The sequence below is a fragment of the Megascapheus bottae genome, chromosome 4 (assembly GCF_031878675.1).
Source record: "Megascapheus bottae isolate mThoBot1 chromosome 4, mThoBot2.hap1, whole genome shotgun sequence".
NCBI classification, from domain to species: Eukaryota; Metazoa; Chordata; class Mammalia; order Rodentia; family Geomyidae; genus Megascapheus; species Megascapheus bottae.
Window position 1 is genome coordinate 85972516 of NC_143512.1, and position 19473 is coordinate 85991988.

The window sequence follows — 19473 nt, forward strand, 5'->3', positions numbered from 1 at the left end:
TCCACGGCTGCACTACTCACAGTAGCCACGTCACGGAGACAGCGCGGATGCCCTGCAGTGTTGATGAGTGGACCAGAACATCTGGACCTAGGCACACATCCATTAGGAAGAACAAGACCGTGTCATCTGCAGGAAGTGGACGGGCCTAGAACAAGTCAGGTTAAGTGAGGTAAGACAAGCTCAGAGTGACAAACAGCGCGTGTGGAATCTAACTATGCACAAACCATCACACCAAAGGAGGGTACCCTTCGGGGAAGAGCCTAAAGGTGTGACTTACCTGAACATTGAAAATACTGTTTATCCAAATTAATTCCAGGAAATGCAAACATGGTTTGCTCAGCGCCGTGAAGGTGTCTCTCGTTCCCAGGCACCCCGATGTCACATTACCTCTACCCTGGACACCTGGTCTTTGCGCCTCAGAACTGAGGGCTCAAGGGGAAGGATGGGCTTTCGATCCCCCCTGGCTCAAGGGAGCCTGGGGCATGCCGGCAGAATCCGATTTTTACTGGGGGAGTGCAGGCAGAATCAGTTGCCCTGTCATGTAGGTGCTAGGGCACACTTTTAGGGTGCATCAGTAAAGCCCAAGGCCATGGGGTGCTGCCAGTGGTCAGAGAAGAAGGAGGCTGGGCCCCTTGTGGGACCCTTGGCAGAAAGGACCGTCAGTGGGGAGAGGCCCGGGAGTTCCACTGCACCAGCAGTGCTCTCAGAACAGCAGGGAAGGACACCTTGTTTCCAAACACTGCCCTGGAAAGCCATACCTAGGGGTAGGAGCCCAGGGGGTTTAAACCACCTCTGCGCTGATGGCCAGGGAGGACTGGGATAAGGTGCAATCGTATTTGGTGGATGGCACTGGAAGCTGGCAAGGTTGCAGGTAGATGCTTGGGAGAAATAGAAATGAGGGCGGCCTGGGATTTGGGGCGAATGTCCCTTCAAAAGTGTCATGAGGCCAGGGGCTGGTTTGGGCACTGAGATGGGCAGACAGGAAGTTTCTTCTCTCCTCTTAGGCCTGGAAACCTGAGTACAGCCGTCTGTCTGTCAGGGCCTTGTGCTCCGGCTACCGGAGGCTCCTGTCTCCCACACCCCAGATACATTATCAGCAGATTGCCAGCAGTGGAAGAGAAATGTTCTGGCCTAAGAGGTAAGTCGGAATGGGGTATCCAGAATGGAGTCAGAGGAGGCCAGAGACAGAAATGAAGAGGAGAATGCCATAACTAGGACCAGGGAAAAAGCAAAACTAGCAAAATTCACATGGAAAGAGATCAAAATGAGGCACTCACCAAACAACATCAGATCACACAGCCAGGATGTGGTTTAGTTAAGTCACAATGCATCGAAAAGTAAATTTATCCACAGTAATGTTAGGCCTTTGTGTAGCACATTCTTTTTTTTTTTTTTTTTTTTGCCAGTCCTGGCTTGAGCTCAGGTCTGAGCACTGTCCTGGGACTTTCTCAAGGCTAGAGCTCTACCACGTGAGCCTCAGCACCACTTCCGGCTTTTTTCTATGTAGGTGGCACTCAGGAATCGAGCCTGGGTCTTCGGGTGTGCTAGGCAAGCACTCTACCACCAGGCCACACTCCCGGCCCACTGTGCAGCATGTTCTTGGCCTCGATGCAGAGTAAAGGTGACCTACAGTGTTTATGTTGAAGAAGCCCCCGGGGGGGGGGGGCTTCCCATTCATTCTCTTCAGTCCACAGTTGACCTTGGCCAGGACCTGCTCCACACTGCAGGACTGGGTGAGGCGTTCCAGACAGAATGGGACCAGCTTGCAGGTTATAGATCACATAAGTAGCAGAGGTGTCTAACCTCGGCTCGTCTGCAGCGCCGAGCACCCACTAGCCTGTGGATGGAGGAAGAAACAGACGAGTGTGTATGTGGGTGAAGGTGCTGGACACGGATGATGCCTAGATGGGGGGTGGTGACTAGGTGAATAGATGGAGAGGTAGACGGATGGGTTAGTGGATGGATGGAGCCTGCCTGCAATGCCCTGAGCTCAAATCCCATGTTGCCAGCCAAAAGGAAGATGACAGTCACAGGTGGTGCTGTGTGTGCAGCCCCTGGTCTGCCTGTTTCTGCCTGGCTCCACAGTCTGCTGGTTCCACGGTTTTGTGCTCACTCAGGGACACACCAGCTCAGTCAGCGCGGATGAACCCTGCACTGAGTGGCAGAAGTGTGCAGGCTGCACACCACCAGAGTCGACCACAGAGCGTGGACTTAGCCGTCTCCATTCTGTGGCAAACAGGAAAATGTTGTGTGTGAGCTAAGCCAGGAGAGCCTCTGAGAAGGGCCAGTGATGGAAAACAGCAGGAAGCAGTAGAAACCAAGACGGAGGAGCAGAGGGGAGGCTGTCCAGGTACACACGCTGACTGGGCAGACCAAATGCAAAGCCATTGTTCGAACCTGGAGAAGATGGTGAAATTCAAAGAAGGTGGAGGAGGAGGGAGTTCTGCCACCATCTTAAGCATTCGTCGGAAGGACTCAGCGTTTGCTCCAGAGCTCAGTCCCGTCTTTCGTTTGCACAGGCCTCTCCAAGTCTCCTTCCCACCTGCTCCAGCCTGACAGCCTTGACAGTGGTGATGCGGCCCCGGCTGAACCTCGAGGCTGGAGAACATTGCCCTGTCAGCAGCTCCTTGAATCAAGGCCACTCTGCTCTGCTCAGCTCAGCCTCTCCCGGCCCAGCACACGCGTTGGTCCTGGGCTGTTCGGATTCCAAAGTGGCATTCAGGTAAAACTCTTCAGGATTGGTCAGTATCCAGATCTGTGAAAGACATTGCTCCACGTCATAAACGTCTCAAGTTTGGGCCTTAGTATTTTATGGTGCTGCAAAGAGAGTGACTTTGTCACTCCTGTAGACATAGCGCTGTGTGTTCACAGACACGGCGGGCTCATCGATTCCCACCTGAAATTCCCCGTATAAATGATGGCTCTGTCTGTGATTAATGATAGCTGTACTTTTTCTGATTAGCCGGCAACAGCTATCAGAGACATTCTGACCTGCATCTTACCTGAGGGGAAAGTACTAAGTTCAGCGTTGGTTGTAACTGCTTTTGTTGTTGTTGTTTGTTTGTTTGTTTCAGTCCAGGTGTTTGAACTCAGGGTCTGGGCTCTGTCCTGGAGCGTGCGCTCTCTCTCTCTCTCTCTCTCAGTTAGCATTTTACCGCTTGAGCCACAGCTCCACTTTCTGGCTTTTTGGTGGTTAGCTGAAGATAAGAGTCTCATGGACTTTCCTGCCCAGGATGGTTTTGAACTGTGATCCTCAGATCTCAGCCTCTTGAGTAGTTAGGATTAGATTATATCCATGAGCCACCATACCTGGCTTGGCTCTAAGTTCTGATAGTTGAGAAGTTCTATCCTGCATCAGTCTGAATTTCACTAAATGTTCTTTCCGTTTCCATTGACCTCACATGTGGCTCTCAGCAAGCACAAAGGCCCTGGCCCCTGAGGCGTGAAGAAGGAGCAGGGCTCTGTGAAGGGCCATCCTCAGCCGGGCCCTGCACGCTGGCTTGGACTCTCACTCATCCCACAGAGTGTTCCCCACAGAGACCGAAACCCTGGATAAAGAACCAATTAAACCCCACTTCTTCATCTGCTTTTATTGTACCTGACAGCAGAGCCTAATCTCCGCTTATCTTTCCAGGACAGGGAAATGCCCAAAAGCTTTGAACTCCTGCCGGGAGGGAGTTGCCCAAGGAAGCCTGATGGCAGAGGGGCAGTTTCTGGAGAAGGCTGGGGTCCAGAACTGTCCAAAACAAAGCTTGCGGTCAGCAAAGGGGAGGGCCTAAACAGAGGAAGGGGACTCCGGGACCAGCCACGTGGCTGACTGAAGAGACCAGTGGTGTCACCAGCTGTGGTCAGTTGACAAGCTGAGGTGCCGCCTGGCGGGAGCACCCTCCAGCATGTGGACACAAGGGTCAGGCCTGCGCATCCTGCTGCTGCTGGCTTGGCTGAAGGGTGCCACTTGGCCCCAGGTCCTTGCTGGCTCCAGCCTGGCACCTGAGCTGCTGGCTCCGCGGAACGGCAGTGGGTTCCTGGGACTGAGTCTGCAGTGGCTGTCTGTGCGGGCCCCTTTCCTCACCACTGCCTGGACGCTAGTGGCCCTGTCTTCCGTTCTGGGTAAGCAACCTACGTCGGTTTGGGGTTTCTGTTCTTACCTGTCAGGCAGAACTGTGCCTGCTACGTCAGTGATGCGCCCCCATCTTATTGCGTGCTCTGGGGAGGCCTCCATCGTCTAGTAAGCCTTGCTTTTCTCTTTTCTTTTCTTTTTTTTGCCAGTCCCAGGCTTGAGCTCAGGGCCTGAGTGCTGTCTTTGGGCTTTCTCAAGGCTCGCGCTCTACCCCTTGAGCCACAGTACCACCTCCAGCTTTTTCTCCAGAGGAATCAAAGCCAGGTCGTCCTGCATGCTAGGCAAACACTCTACCACCAGGCCACCTGGCCAAGCCCCGCTTTTCTTACGTGAGGTCCCTGGTACCCAGCCGGGCGTGCCACCCCAGGTTGCTGAGAACGAGCAGCTTAGGTCCCTGTGGTCACCTGACATGGCTGGCGTGAGGAGGAGGAGGGAAGCCGTGCTTCTGAGCTGTTTGGTGTGCTCCTGGGCCTCACTGGTGCTCCTTCCTCAGCCGCAGCAGGGGCGGGCCCTTTCCCAACTCCCGGTCTGTAAAACACGACACACAGAGACAGTGGTACCCTTTGCACGTGGTCAGCTACCTCCTTAAAGTCCTAGGTAACTCCAGTGCCATTTTTATGTTGTCTGTGCAAAGATCCACATCCATGAGGAGAAGCCTGAGGGTGACATGAGTGGAGCAGGGGAGGGGTCCAGTGTGGCTGTGGGCTGGGGCCAGGCAAGGCTCCGGTGGTGGAGGCCCAGGGCCATGGCTCCCTCAGAGCCTCTGTGTGAACTTCCAGAACTCCAAGTCAACAGACGCGACGCTGAAGCTCTCGAGGACGGGTGGTGGCGGCTGGGGCCAGGGCACAGAGGGCTAGGACGGGGGCGGGGGGCATGTCCTTTGTTCTGGGCTCCAGGGGCACAGAGGGATATGAGGGAGGCATGGGGAGGCGTCCTTTGACCTGGGCTCCAGGCACAGGGGCGAGGACGGGGAGTCGGGCCCACCCGTGTGGTCACCTCATGTGAACCGTAGGTCTGGGACTCCTCGGACCTGGCGCAGCTGGGAACCGAGGAAGCCAGGTGCCTGTGGCTCGAGCAGAGGGCCCTCTCTTCCACAGGCTCTCACCCCGGTGCCCACACGGGGCTGTCTTTCTTGTAAGTCCCCGACCTGCTTGTCTGGGGGCCTGTGCAGATCTGTGTGAGGTGTAGGACGGGTTTGCGGCTGGCTTTGACCGCTGTGGCCTGGGTCTCTGTGTGGGCACACTCGAGCAGCAGGCACCTTCTGGTGTAGGAACACCGTCTCTCCCCATTCTGATGACCAAATGAGGTCCCCGCATGCTCTGGGCTGGCCGCTGTCCTCCCCGTTCCACTCCGTGTGTGGAGGCTCCTGACCCCCGGGGCTGTCCGGTCAGGGGACGTGGAGGAAGGCACTCACAGCCCTCTCCCCCAAGGAGCCTACCCCGCGCACAGGGCTGGCTGCCTGTCCTTCCCATGGTCTCTCTGCACACCTCTTCCTGTGCATGTAATGCCAGCCAAGAGGTGTGATGTTCAAAAATCACTTTTCTGGCTGGGTGTGGTAGTTTATTCCCATCGTTCTCGCTACCCAGGAGGCTGAGATCTAAGCATCGCAGTTCAAAGCCAGCCCCAGCACTAAAAACCATGAGACTCTTATCTCTAATTAACCAGAAAACCAGACGTGGCGCTGTGGCTCCAGGGGTGGGGTGGTAGGCTTGAGCTGAAGGGCTCAGGGACAACGCCCAGGCCAAGTTTAAGTCCCACGACCTGGGGGCTGGGGGGGGAAGAAATAAAAAGAAAAGAAAAAAAAGAAAACAAAATCACTTTTCTGAGTGATGTGCCACGTGCCTGCTCCTTGCTCCTTCTGGGCTAGCTCCGCTGAGTCTGGACTCTCCGCCTGTCCCTGGATCCTGACCGCAGACCCCGCACCCGCTCCTCCCCTCACCCCGGATCCTGGAGGTTGAGTGGTTGTGTTCAATGATCGGTTACACATTTATTCTCTTGTTGCACCCTTGGATAAGTTTTCTCCTGGACATTACAATGGGCTGAATTGTTTCTCCTTTCCACCTGTGTGTTGAAGTCTTAACCTTGGGGCATGACTATGCTTAAACACTGGACTTTGAAAGAGAAGAGTAAAGCTAAATGAATCCTAGAGGAGGCTCTAATCCAGTCTGACTGGGATTCCTCTAAGATCAGGACCCAGGTACTCAGAAGACAAGAATGTGAGGACACCACAAAGAGAGGGCCTCCACAGGCCAGGACAGCAGTCATGGGAGGGCCGCACCCGGCATTCCCGCCTCCGCGTCTCGCAGGAAATCAATGTCTGTAGCTTGAGCTTCCGTTGCAAGCTCGTTTCTGGTGCCTAGTGAACTAATGGCACAATGCCGGTCTAGGCGCAGAACCTCCAGGATGCCAGCTTCCACGTCACCTTCTAACCAGGGGGGGCAGGGTCTGCTCCCATGAGCTCTGTGAAGAGCCACCCACCCCCAATCCTGCCATTGTTCAATATCTGAGCATGTCCAACTTTCCCCAAGGTGATGCGTCGCTAAGTGATTCTGATACTTTACTATGACATCTTTGTAAAGATGTACAAAAGCAGAAAACCACATGCAACTGAGTGCTGGGCTCAGCTGACTCAGGAGATGGATTGTCTGACGGTAAATTCAGGACACAATTTGAGCATAGTGCGGTGGTGCACGCCTATAGTTCCAGCCTGCCAGAGGTGGAGGCTGTGTCGAGAGATCCAGGCCAGCTTGGGCTTGCGAACAAGATCTTGTCTCACAAACAAACATTTCTCTACAGGTTGGAGTTACTAAAACTTAATTTTATTTTGTCTAGCTTGCAAAGTAGTTTTCGCACCTGCATTATTGGGGTTTGAACGTGGGGCACAAAGCTTAGGAGGCAGGTTCTCTGCACGCCTAGACCTTTGTCCTGTGGGGGTGGTGGGGGGGTGGTTATGGAGGCCCTGGGACTTGAATTCAGGGTCTGGGTGCTGTCCCTGAGGGGTTTTGCTCCACCACCTGAGTCTCAGCTCCACTTCTAGCTTTTTGTCATGAATTGGAAATAAGGATCTCATGGAATTTCCTACCCAGGCTGCCCTCAAACTGTGACCCTCAGATCCTCCTGAGCAGCTAGGAAGACACGTGTGAGCCGCTGGCCCTAGTCTGCTCTGGATGGTTTGGGTTAAGATAGGGTCTTTCCTTATGTTTAGACTGACCCGGACCACCGTCCTCCCGTATGTGCCTCCCTGCTGTGGGGTGGGGCAGGGCAGTCTTGGACACTTTGTGGAGAGGGAGCAGTGCCAGGTTTGAATCCACCGCTTTGTGCTTGCTCGTAGGAGTCACAGCCCTTGGCCACACTTCTAACCCTGTAGCCTACCTAGTGGCTGGAATTGTAGACGTGCAACGTGCGCCTTCACACGTTGAAGGAAGGTGGGAAACACGGGTCCTTTCCCTGATGGCCCCGTGCCTTGTGTTGGTCTGCTGTCTCCGTGGCCATGTGTGGTCATGCTTGGGTAGTACTAAAATACAGTAAATGGAGCTGTTGGGCAGCTCTGTCTCCTCCTCCAGAGGACAAGGACGTCCCAGCATGCCGTGCGAGTACTTAGGAAGTGCTGGGCCGCTACCTGCTTCATTCTGTGTGACGCACATGTGACACAGGCATGACCCACAGCCGCCCACCCTCTAGGAGGTTCTCATCATGAGGCACAGACCTCGCCTGTGCTGAGAACAGGCAGAGGGCCCGGCTGCCTGCCAGGCGGAGCGGCTCCTGAGCCTCCAGCCCCCTCCGCCTTCCCGGGTCTTGCCATTTAGGGGCCCACGTTCCCAGGATCGTACTCCTGGAGAGACTTCTGCCCGGCGGAGACTTCAGAGCCCACAGGGAGTGGGGCTGTCTTCACTCACCCTCTGCTGAATGCAGGCCAGCATCTTAGGGACATTCTGTGACACAGGAGGCTGTGGTAACCATCTCCTCAACCACGCCGGAAGCTGAGCCTGGCTCCTTCAATTCCCGGAGAGGCAGAGCTTGGGTTCAAGGACCCAGCTTCTGACAATGAGTGGGGTAAGGTAGCGTCCAGAAGGTTCTGGACTTACCCATGTAGCCAAGACACCACAAATTCATGTCGCCATGAATCACATGTGCACATGGGACTTCTGTATGGCCTTGAGACCTGTGTACGTGGGAAGCCTGGTGTGGACAGCCTTGGCCCCTCTGTTTGGTGGGAACAGATAAACAGGCACATGTGCAGCTTGTGAGCGGGGAATTATAGCAGTGTATGTGTAGGTCACTGCTAGTGAACACAGCGGAACTTCTGCTGCTGCTGAGGCTACAAACAGAGAGAGTGTGCATAAATGAACAGGGGAGCATCTGAATAAACAGAGCGAGTATGTGAATGAATGAACAGGAGAACATCTGAATCAACACAGGGCCATTACGTCCAATGTGCCTGACATTTTTCTAGCCTTCCTGAATTGGAGAACCACCCACAACACACTCCTGGCCCTGTGTTAAGGACCCAGAGCATTCAAGCCTCTGCCTTGCTTGTAGCCGCAGAGACTGTGAGATCCACAAGGCTGCTTCCATTTTTGTCTTTTTTAGCGTGTGTTAAGTGGGCATACTGAGCAGTGTGGTTTTCCACACAGGAACATAGCATGCCCAGACCAAGCCCAGCCTTCTGCGTCTCTTCCTTTCTTCTTCCCAGTCTGTTCTCCACCTGCTCAGCGTGTTCCAGGAGTCTACGTAGAAGAGAGTCTGCACCACTTTTTTGGATCTGGCTTACTTTGTATAACAGAATGTCTAGTACTGTGCATTTTACTTAAAACGACAGGAGTTTAGCCTTCTTTATGGCTGAATAATACTTCATTATCCATTCATCTGTAGATGTCTATCTAGACTGATTAAGCACTGTTCCCATTGTAAATAGTGCCACAGCACGCATGAGCATGCAAGCATCTCTCTGGGTGCCGACTTCACTTCTTTTGGATGCATTCCTAGAAGGGGGAGGAGGGTTATGTCATAGAATTTTTTTAGTTTGCTGAGGAATTTCCATACTCACCATAGTATTAGCTACACTAATGTACATTTCCACACGTAGTGTGTATGAATTTCTTTCTTTCATTTCCGTGTGTGTGTGTGTGTGTGTGTGTGTGTCCCCAGTCAGTCCTGGGCACCGTCCTTGGGCTTTCTCAAGGCTAGACCTCTACCAGTTAAGCCACAGGACTACTTCGGCTTTTTCTGTATATGTGGCACTGAGGAATAAAATCAGGAGCTTTGTGCATGCTAGGCGCTTGCCTACCACTAGACCAAACTACCAGCCAGTAATATTTTTATATACCAAAAAAACATGAAGGCAATTTCATTCATAGTAACTACAAAAATATAATATCTAAGAGTAAATCAATGACATAAAAGACCTCTAGAATGAGAAATTAAAAACTCTAATGAAGATCCAGGAGTCTGGCCTAATGGTAAAATGCTAGCCTAGTATTCATGAAGCCCTGGGTTCCATTCCCTGATACCACATACATAGAAAAAGCTAGAAGTGGTGCTGTGGCTCAAGTGGTAGAGGCCTAACTGAGAAAGTCTAAGGACAGTGGTAAAGCCCAGGACTGGCAAAAAACCAAACCAAACCAAACCAAAACAAAACAAAATCTCTGATGAAGTAAAACAAACAAAAGGCGGGAAGATCTCCATGCTCGTGGATTTGAAGAATTATGTCATCAAAACACTCACATTACTCAAAACTATTTACGTTTTCAATACAATCTCAATTAAAAATATCAATGTCGTTCAGAACTGGAAAAATTATCCTAAAATGTATGTGGGAGCCCTCAAGATACAGAATAGCTAAAGCAATTCTGAGCAAAATGAGAAAAACTGGAGTTATCATAATATCAGATTTCAAGAAATACTATAGAATTATAGTAGAGGAAAAAAATGGAGTGGTATTGGCATGGAAATAGACACATAGACCCCTGTGGAACAGAAGAGGAACCCAGGGGGCTGGGAGTTTGGTCTGGTGGTAGAGTGCTTGCCTAGCATGCTCAAAGCCCTGGGTTCGATTGCCCAGTACCACATGCATAGAAAAAAAGGCTGGAACTAGTGCTGAGGCTCAAGCAGTAGAGCTCTAGCCTTGAGAAAGTCCAAGGACAGTGCTCAGGCCCTGAGCTCAAGCCCAGGACTGGAGAAAAAAGAAAAAAAAAGAGTGAACCCAGGAATAAACCATCTATATGTATATATGTATGTATATATGTATGGGGGTGCGTTATTTTAAAATGGTAGTTATTGTTAAGTGGTTTACAAAGGGGTTGCAATTCCATAAGTCAGGTTAGAAGTGCAGTGTTTCTTGGTCAGTGTCAACCCTTCCTCCTTTCTCCGTCCTTCCCTCCCCTCAAGTTAGTTCGGTTTTTACCTCACACACACTGCGCCCCGGTTTTAATCATTTCCGTTACTGCTGTGACTGGAGTTCCTGACTGAACCACTTCAGTGAGGAAGATGTGTTCTGGCTCGGAGCTGCAGAGCTCAGTCCACCATGGGAAGCTTCGTCGTTTCGGCTGCTCAGGTGACGCAGACTGCTACGGTGGCAGAAACTTGTGGCTGCAGTGAGCCGTTCACTTCTTGGTGGACAGGAAACAGCGGGGGGGAGGGGCAGAGGAGAAAAACGCCCCTCCCTGGGTCCTTCCCAGGAGCCCACTTCTCACGGCTGGGCCCCCTCCTAGAGTCCCCTGCTCCACGAGGGCAGCACCTCCAGCGGGGACCTGACCTGCTGGGACCTTCCTTATCAAGGCATAGCAATGGCTGGGTGCTTTTCCACGAAGGAACAGAGCACCTCTGGGGAAAGGAGCCTCTTCAAACAAGGGTGGGAAGCACAGATGTAGACGGCAGGCTTGACCACTGCCTCTCAATTCCTAAAGCTAAGAACTGAAACTCGGGGCCGGGGGCAGCCTGGTAGCCCAGCCCATGCCTACCATGCATGAAGAATATGCCAAGCCACACCAAACCAAAACAAGACAAAAAAGCCACCAGGAGAAGCAGGTCATGAGCGGCTGGTTAGGACCCAGAAGCACAGGAGCCGGGAGTAAGGACGGGTGTCGGCTTACATTCATCAGTCATAAGAAACGTGTGCAAAGCAAAGGAAGGACTGACTGAGAAGGAAACCTCAGGTGCAGAAAATGTCTACCAAACATTTTTATCTAACAAGGGACGAAGGCCTGAAATATAGAAAGAATGCCAAGGAGCTGGGCTAGGTGTTTTACCCCTGTAATCCCAGCTGTGTGGGTGCAGAGGTCTGGAGGGCATTGGTTTGGAAGCCGTCCTGGGCAAGCAGTTACCGAGACCCCTTCTCAAGCAGACCTACCGGCGGGGCTTCACACCTATGATCCCCTCCACCCAGGGAACGTGGTAGGATCACTGGGGTCCAAGATATCCTTGGCAAAAATGTGCTAGCCTCTCCAAAACATGGAGTGAAAAGATGGGGACCTGACTCCCTAGAGCTCTCAGCCAAAGCTCTGGGCCTCGTCAAACCCCGGAAACATACAACGGCAACAACCCAACTCATAGAGGTACAAGATGGGTAAATGATCTGAACAGCCACGTCTCAAAAAGAAGAGTCAACAATACTAGAAAAAAGCTAATGGTAGTCAGGTGGTGTGAAGATTCTACCTTACTCCAATTGCTGCTGTAAAAAAGCCACCTGCGTTTAAAGAATGGTTGCAAGCCTTTGAGAGAGTCTGCTAAGCACCAAGATGAATACGAGTCCTCCCAGAAAGGCTCGTGCAGAAGGAGGCCTGCCCCCAGGTTCAGGCGGAGAGAAGAGCAGCGCGTCTTGGCGCCCACACCAGCGTGCAGACTGTGCGCACCCCGACCTTTCCTGCCACAGAGGTGTGGTCAAGGAAGCCACCTCCGGCTGAGTCCGCTCTTCCTGACCCCAAAACAAGGAGGACGGCAGACCAAAGAGAAGAGTGCTGAGGGCAACTCGCGAGCATGGCGGCCGGTGCTCACAGTCTCCACTCTGTGCGCCCGTGTGCACTCCCGCCACACAGGCCAGGAGCAGCTGGCGCTTCCTTTCCTGTGCCACCCGGGCTGGGGCCTGGAGCTACGAGGCCTGAGAGCCCCGCCCTACCCCAGCCTTCCTGGGGCTTGTGGGCCCGTGACAGAGAGGTGCCACAGGGAGGCTCTTCCAAGTCCAGCTCCCGGGCAGCCCTCCAGCCGCCCTCCTCTGCGGGGGGAGCTGGGTTCCTTGCACCTGCAGGGACATGACATGTGCAGGGCTGGGGTTGGGGACACACATCAAGTCTCTCCATTTTCTCTGTGGGGCTGCAAATCCTGGCTTGAGCCAGTGTCCTCCGGGGGGCAGTCTCCACTGGTGCAGAATCGCTGGACCTTGTTCTGGCCCCCTCCTCCCAGGGCCCAGCCATGCCCCGGCTGGAGGGCCTGCAGAGGCCAGCAGAGGGCAGGCTGTCCCCTCCCCAGGCACAGCTGGTCTCCCGTGCCCCAGCAGCAGGGAGGAGGACTCTGTGCTTGGATCTTCTGTATTCATTCTGTGTTTTCACTTCCCATCAAAAAATAAGGACAGGAAGTCAGAATCCACAGTAAAAACAAACATTACCCTGGGGAAGTGTGGGTGACCTAAAGGAGGTTCCAGAAAGCAGGATGCCGTCCCCTGCCGCACGGCGGAGACCCTGGAGACCACTGCCAGGCCACACTGCCCGGGCCCTCGCCCTCGGGGCCGGGAGGCGGAGGTCTCCATGGCCGTTCCTCGGTGGCTCCCTCAGGTCCTCTGCCGCCTTTCGACACTTCTCTCATGCTTAGGTTGATCGGGCAGACTTCTGGGACGTGTGTCAGGAACAAGAGCAGCAGGAACGCGCGCCTGGCTTCGTCCTCCATCCAGCAGAGCCAGCACGTGGTGACCCCTTGTGGCTCCTGGCTGTCCCCACCTGCCAGCACCATTGCCTGGGGGACGAGCCTTACCAAGGGGTCAGTCAGCTCTAGTTCCACTGCAGTCCAGGCCGTGCCACAGGACAGGACTGGGGCCATTTGAGCTCAGTGCTCCATGGTCCTCTCTCTCTCTTTTCTGGCCACTGGGCCAAGCCCTTCCCTCCCCAGCACCGGTTTCGCCCCCCCCTCCTGTGGCGGCCTGCATGCTGGCAGGCTGGGCCCCAGGTGGACTTGTTCTTGGCATGCCCACCTCTGGCTGCCTGCTCTGCACTCCCAAGACGGTTCTCACCCTCATAGCTGTTTCTGAGGCAGGGACCCCTCAGGGAGTTGGATGGGGCGTGGGTCACAACCTCCCATTGGGCTGGCTCCTCTTCCAAGTGTGCTGAGGCAGAGGCAAGGCGGAGGAACCCACGCTCAGGGTCTGGGGGCCCTGTCAGTCACGGGGCGCTCAGAAGAGTCACACCGGGGGCGGGGCTGGAGCCCTGGAGCTGGGATTCCCTTAGCTTGGCTGGGTCCTGGGCGTGCCAGGGCCTCCTCTGCCAGAGAATGGGCTCAGCTGCCCCTGGGAGTGTGGGCAGGCATTCGTCCTGGGGGAGTGAGGCACGTGCCAAGGCTCTCGCCTTGGAGGGAGGAGGTGCCAACCTCTCAGCCTCCAGGCAGGGCTCCAGCCCCTGAGGGCAGGGGCCGGGTGGATGTGAATCCAGGGCTCTCCTCCATCTGGCTCTTCACAGCGAGGTGTGGGGCCTGTCTCGCCCTGGGCTCAGGTGTGTGTCTGGCAAGGTCCTGGGTCGGGGCACCACCCACCGTCTCAGCCTCTTTGGTGGCCTGCCCCAGCCACAGGCTCACTGCCATGGTTTTTTTTCTATTTATAGTTGTCTTGTTCTATGTTGAGGATGATTTTACAACCTGCCCGAAATTCCCTGGGAAGTAGGGAGGGTGTACACCCTAAAGAAATAAAATGACGTGGGATTTGGTGAAAGGTAAGGACACTTTTATTCCCCTCACCATAAAACTGCTGCAACAAGATGATTAGAAAAGAGACCAATCTGAGCGTGCCCGGCTCTGCTCAGGAAGGCAGCTGGCCCCTGGGGCCAGCTGGCACAGTGGCTGGGGTGCTTGCAGGGCAGGAGGGAGGATCTCCTGAGCCCTGCTTTCGCTATCTCCTTTGGAAGTGTGTCCAGCTTCTGGGGCCCAGGGAATGTGGGGTGGCCTCGGAGCCAGGCTTCACCACAGCCGTGGAGCCTCTTGCAGAATTCTTGCAGACTTCACACTGTGCAGATGCTAGGTCAGTCTGCCTTGGCCAGAGACCCAGACCCCTCCCTGTTCAAAGCCCTCTCCTCGTTCTGCGGTGGCTCTGGGCTCTGCCCAGGAAAGGCAGGCTCGGATATTTCTCTAAGACAGGAAGGAAGGTGGCACAGATGCATAGCACTTGACTGGAGAAGTGATTTTTGTTTTACAAGAAGTAATAAAATGTTTCTCACTCATCCACTTTACTGAGGTGCAATCAGCATACAATCAACTCTATAGTGTCAATTCGATGGCATGTGTCACTGGAGAAAATACCACAATAAACGTGGTAGGAGGCATTTCCATCACCACAGGTCCTCTTGCCCACCCCTCTGCATTCCCTGTCTACCATTCACGCCTGCTAGAACGCTGACAGAGGTCTGACAGTACATGATTTGCCCCTTTCCTTTCCTGTCTGCCTCACTCAGAAGAAATGTTCTTAGGTTCGGCGGTGTGTTTACAGTCTAGTCTTCGGTTCCTGTTTAGAGCTGCTGTATTTGTTTCGGTGTAGAACTCAGTCATTTTTCTCTGTGTGGATGCACCACCACCTGCTAATTCCTGCCAAAGCTCCTTCGTCATTTCCAGCTTTGCTATTACTTTACCTCTTCCTGCTTTCTTTGATGGAAATAAATACCTTGTGGGTTTTTTTTCTAGGTGTTAAGTTTTAGCTTATTTCTGTCTTTATATTTAAGGCATTTCTTGTAAGCAGACACAGAGCTGGGCCTTAGTACTTTTCCAGCCTGGAGATCTTTTCTTTATAATTGAAGTCTTTAGACTATTTGTATTGAATGTGATTGTGGTAAGGCCGAGATTTTGCTCCCTTTTGGATTGGGATTTGTTTTTTGTCAGTCATGGGGCTTGAACTCTGGGACTGGGCCCTGTCCCCTAGCTCTTCTCTTCAGCCCAAGGCTAGCGCTCTACTCCTTGAGCCACAGCACCACTGCCAGTTTTCTGGTGGTTAATTAGAGATAAGAATTTCAGACCTTTGTGCCCCAGCTAGCTTTGAACCGAGATCCTCAGATCTTAGCCTCCTGAGTAGCTAGGACGACAGGAGTGAGTGTTTTTCTGTGATTCCATTTTAACTCTTTTGCTTTTTTGTCGAGTTAAATGGTAACATAGCGGTAGATGATAAACCACCTGTGTTGTTCATAGCCTGTCTTCAAGTGAGAGCATTATAAAAAGAAGAACTTTATGACCTTGTTCCTATCTCTTCTCTTCAGGCCTTTGTGCCATCTCTGTGGGGCATGGCTCCATTCACATACTACATGTGAATACTACAGACTGCATACTACATTCCTACTACAATGTCAATATTTTCCATGTTCTGTGTTCAGCATCTTGAAAGCCTTCGTTTCATGTGCTGTTTCTAAGCTTCTGTTTGGTTTGGGCCGCTGGTTACCTGTCTTGGAATTGCTCCATGTTACCTAGAGGGGGATTTTGATAAAAACAACTTTTAAAAATAACCTTTTAAAATAGTTTATAAAATGTCTTTTTATTTGTTTGTATGCCAAGTCAATTCATTTTTAAATGAAGTTTTAGAAAGGTGAACATTTATAATAAAAATCTGGGTACTGATGGGACTGGGAGCGTAGCCTAGTGGTAGAGCACCCGTCTAGCATTCACGAAGCCCTGGGTTCGATTCCTCGGCACCACATACACAGAAAAAGCCAGAAGTGGTGCTGAGGCTCACATGGCAGAGTGCTACCCTTGAGCAAAAAGTGTCTAAGCCCTGAATTCAAGCCCCAGGACTGGCAAAAAAAAAATCTGGGCACTGGTGACTCATGCCTGTAACCCTAACTACTCAGGAGACAGACCTGAGGATCATGGTTCAAAGTTAACCCAGGCAGGAAAGTACATGAGTCTTATCCCCAATTAAGCACCAAAAAGCTAAAAGTAGAATTGTGGCTCAAGTAGTAGAATGTGCTAGCCTTGAGCAAAAAAGCTCAAGGATGGCACCCAGTCCCTGGGTCTAAGCCCCAAGACTGGCAAACAGGCACAGACACACAGACACACATACAGACACACAGACACACATACAGACACACACACACACATACAGACACACACACACACACACACACACACACACACACACACACACACACACATCTATCCCAAATATGCCATCTAGGGTACTTTAAGACTTGATTACATGTCCGCTCAGACTTGTTTATAATTATATACAATATTCCCTTATTATCTATATTATAAACACACACACACACACACACACACACACACACACACACACGCCTCAGTCTTGATTTCTTCTCCCTTACATCAGATAAGGAGCATTTCCCCATGTCATTAAGAGCAAAACCTGCAGCATGGCGTATCTATATTTTTCACTCTCTGGGTTTATAGAACTCTGACCGTCTTGGCCGGCAGAACTTGAGGTAATTAATTGGTTGGCACCAGACCGGTATGAATTTAGTTTGAAAAGCCTCACAACCTCAGTCACAGAGGCAAATTTATGTGGAGATTGGTGTATCTTAGAGGCAGATCTGTGAGGGCTGGCCAGCTCTCCCTGAGGATGCGGGGCCGCGGGCGAGGCAGCCGAGGCAGCCGAGAGACCCGGAGTCAACCGGGATTCCTTCTGCTAAGGCGAAGGCTTTGAGGAGGCACCATCGCCTGTAGCCAGCGGTGCAGCCTCAGGGCTCAGCCTTCAGGCCTGGCACCGCGCTGGCCTGTTCCTGGGTGCGGGAGACCTGATGGGAGAGGCCTCACCTCGCCACCTCTTGTCTTCAGCACCTTTGGGTCGGAAGCCTGGCCTCTGCCGACGCTCAGCTTTGCCCTGGCAGCCAGACAGATTCCAGGGCCTCCAGTCTGTGCTTGCTGACCTGATATCCAGGCAGGCTGTTCGGTTGAGCCTGGGACCCCAGGGTCCTCCTAGGAAGTTAGGAAACAGGAGGCCCTGCCCCGTGGTCATCCAAATATTTAGGATATGAAATACCTAAAACTCCAATGAAGGCGGCTCCCTTCCCTCCCTAGATCCTGCAGCTCCCTAGAGGGGCCTCGGCGGCAGCCCCTGCCCACCCGTCAGTCCTGGCTCTCCCTTCCTCCTGGGCACCCCCAAACCAGGGCTGCCTCTGCCCTAACAGTTCCACTGGGCCCAGGGAACCCAGTGCAGGCTGTGGACATCCGCTCCTGTCTGCTACCGAGGAGCAGGAAGTCACAGGTGCGGGGAGGGGGGGGCAATCTGAGCAGTTGGAATAATCAGATGTCACAAAGTCCAAGCTCCGTCATTCCGTGAACTTTATTGGCAGGAGCAGCCGCCACCCAGACCGCTCACCCCATCCTAAACTCAGTTTTGGCACTGAGGAGTTGATGTCCCAGCCCAGAGCAAGGCTGTTGAGGACGTGAGGCGACCGATCCCTGGCTGGTTCTGGGGGAAAGGGTGACACCAGGGAGACCCAGAAGGGCAGCCCCTCGGGGCAGGGGCATGGTCCTGCTGAGGAGTCTCTCACGCAGTCATGGGCCACCTCCAAGGTCAGCTGGGGGTCACACGGGGATAGGTGTGGCCTTCGTGCAGTCTCTTTTCCTGATAAGCCCCTGGCAACTGCTCAGGGACTTGGCAGAGACTGACAAAGTCACTTTCCTCGACCTCCTCTTTCCGGGTATCCTCCTGAAGCAGCAGGAGAGGCCTATGAGCTGGAAAGGCCAGGACAAGAGGAGAACAGACTTTGGGCTGTCGACATGTCCTTGGCTTGCCGGATGACAGGTGCTCAGTGCCACTGCTGGTCACTGGGCCTGGCTCCACAGGTGCCTGGCTGACCCGCAGGCCTGAGGTCTGAGGACTGGGGGCGCCAGGCCCCGAGACATTGCCCTGGGCTGCGGCCCCACACCTCCCATAGCCTTGCTCTAGTGGAAATCTAGTGTCACCTCCACACAGTGCCTTTTAGCTGCTTTGGCCAAGCCAGGCGTGAGAGTCCAGTGCTGGTCATGGAGCCGAGCTCCCATGCCCCACCTGATGTCACTGGCGGTGGGGGGGAGGTGATCCCAAGGGGTAAGTGGGGTCATCTCCGTGTGGGGACGTGGGACTTCAGGGACACTGAGGCGAGATGACCCAAAGTCCAGTGGAAAAGGGCGGGAGACTCTTGGGCAACTTCCTAGCAGCCTTGGTGCTGGGCGGTCCCTGTTGGCAGGTCCGGTGTATCAGGCAGCTCTCTCAGCACAGTGGAGCCCCCGGCCTGCACGTGGCTGACTCCAACCTGGCTGTGGAGACTGGCGAGGGTCTCCAAGGCGGCGAGGACTCAGCGAGGACCAGGGCTCCTCCCTCCTCCCCTGGGCTTCTAGAAGTCTTCAGAAACATCCAGCCCAAAGCCAGGCTTCATCCAGCAGTCAAAAAGCCTAGTGCTGGAAATGAAGGGCTAGAGGCCAGTCAGACCCAAAAAGAGATCGCGACTCCAAATTAAATGTAAATGCATAAATAAACAAATGATAAAAGGAAATGAGTCAGGCCTGCGTATGCCCCTCTGTGTCTTAGGAAAGACACAGTGAGCTTTCTGTCTGACCAGAGAGTAGCAGGTCCACACGGTACAGGTCCAGCCTGCCTCCTCAGGTCGGTGTGCCGACTCTGCTATTTCATGTTGTCTTTCTTTAATGCCCCACCAGGTGTGTGTGGCAGCCAGGACTCGCGCAGGGCTGGACAGGGCTCGCAGCCCAGGCCATCCAGTGCAAGCAGAGGCCCTTGAGGTCTCTGGGCCACGAAGGGTCCTGTCAAGGATGTCCCCAAGGGCGACCTGGCAGTGGACAGGGTGAAACAGCTTCTCTGCATGCTGGTTGATACCCCTGGGCAGGGGCGGGGAGGCAGAAGCATGGCCACTGTTGGCTGGCCTCCTCCTGGAGCCAGTGTCCAGTACCTGATCGGAGACCCCAGGGCAGGGCACAGCCACCTCCCCTCCACCTGAGGTAAACATCAAAGTTAATAAATTCTTAAAAAAAAAAAAAGCAAATGAAACCCAGCAAAGGGAGGGAGTGGAGGTGAGAGGACCCCACCTCCCAGGTAGACCAGAGGAGTGGAGGTGAGAGGACCCCACCTCCCAGGTAGACTGGAGGAGTGGAGGTGAGAGGACCCCTCCTCCCAGGTAGACTGGAGGAGTGGAGGTGAGAGGACCCCACCTCCCAGGTAGACCAGA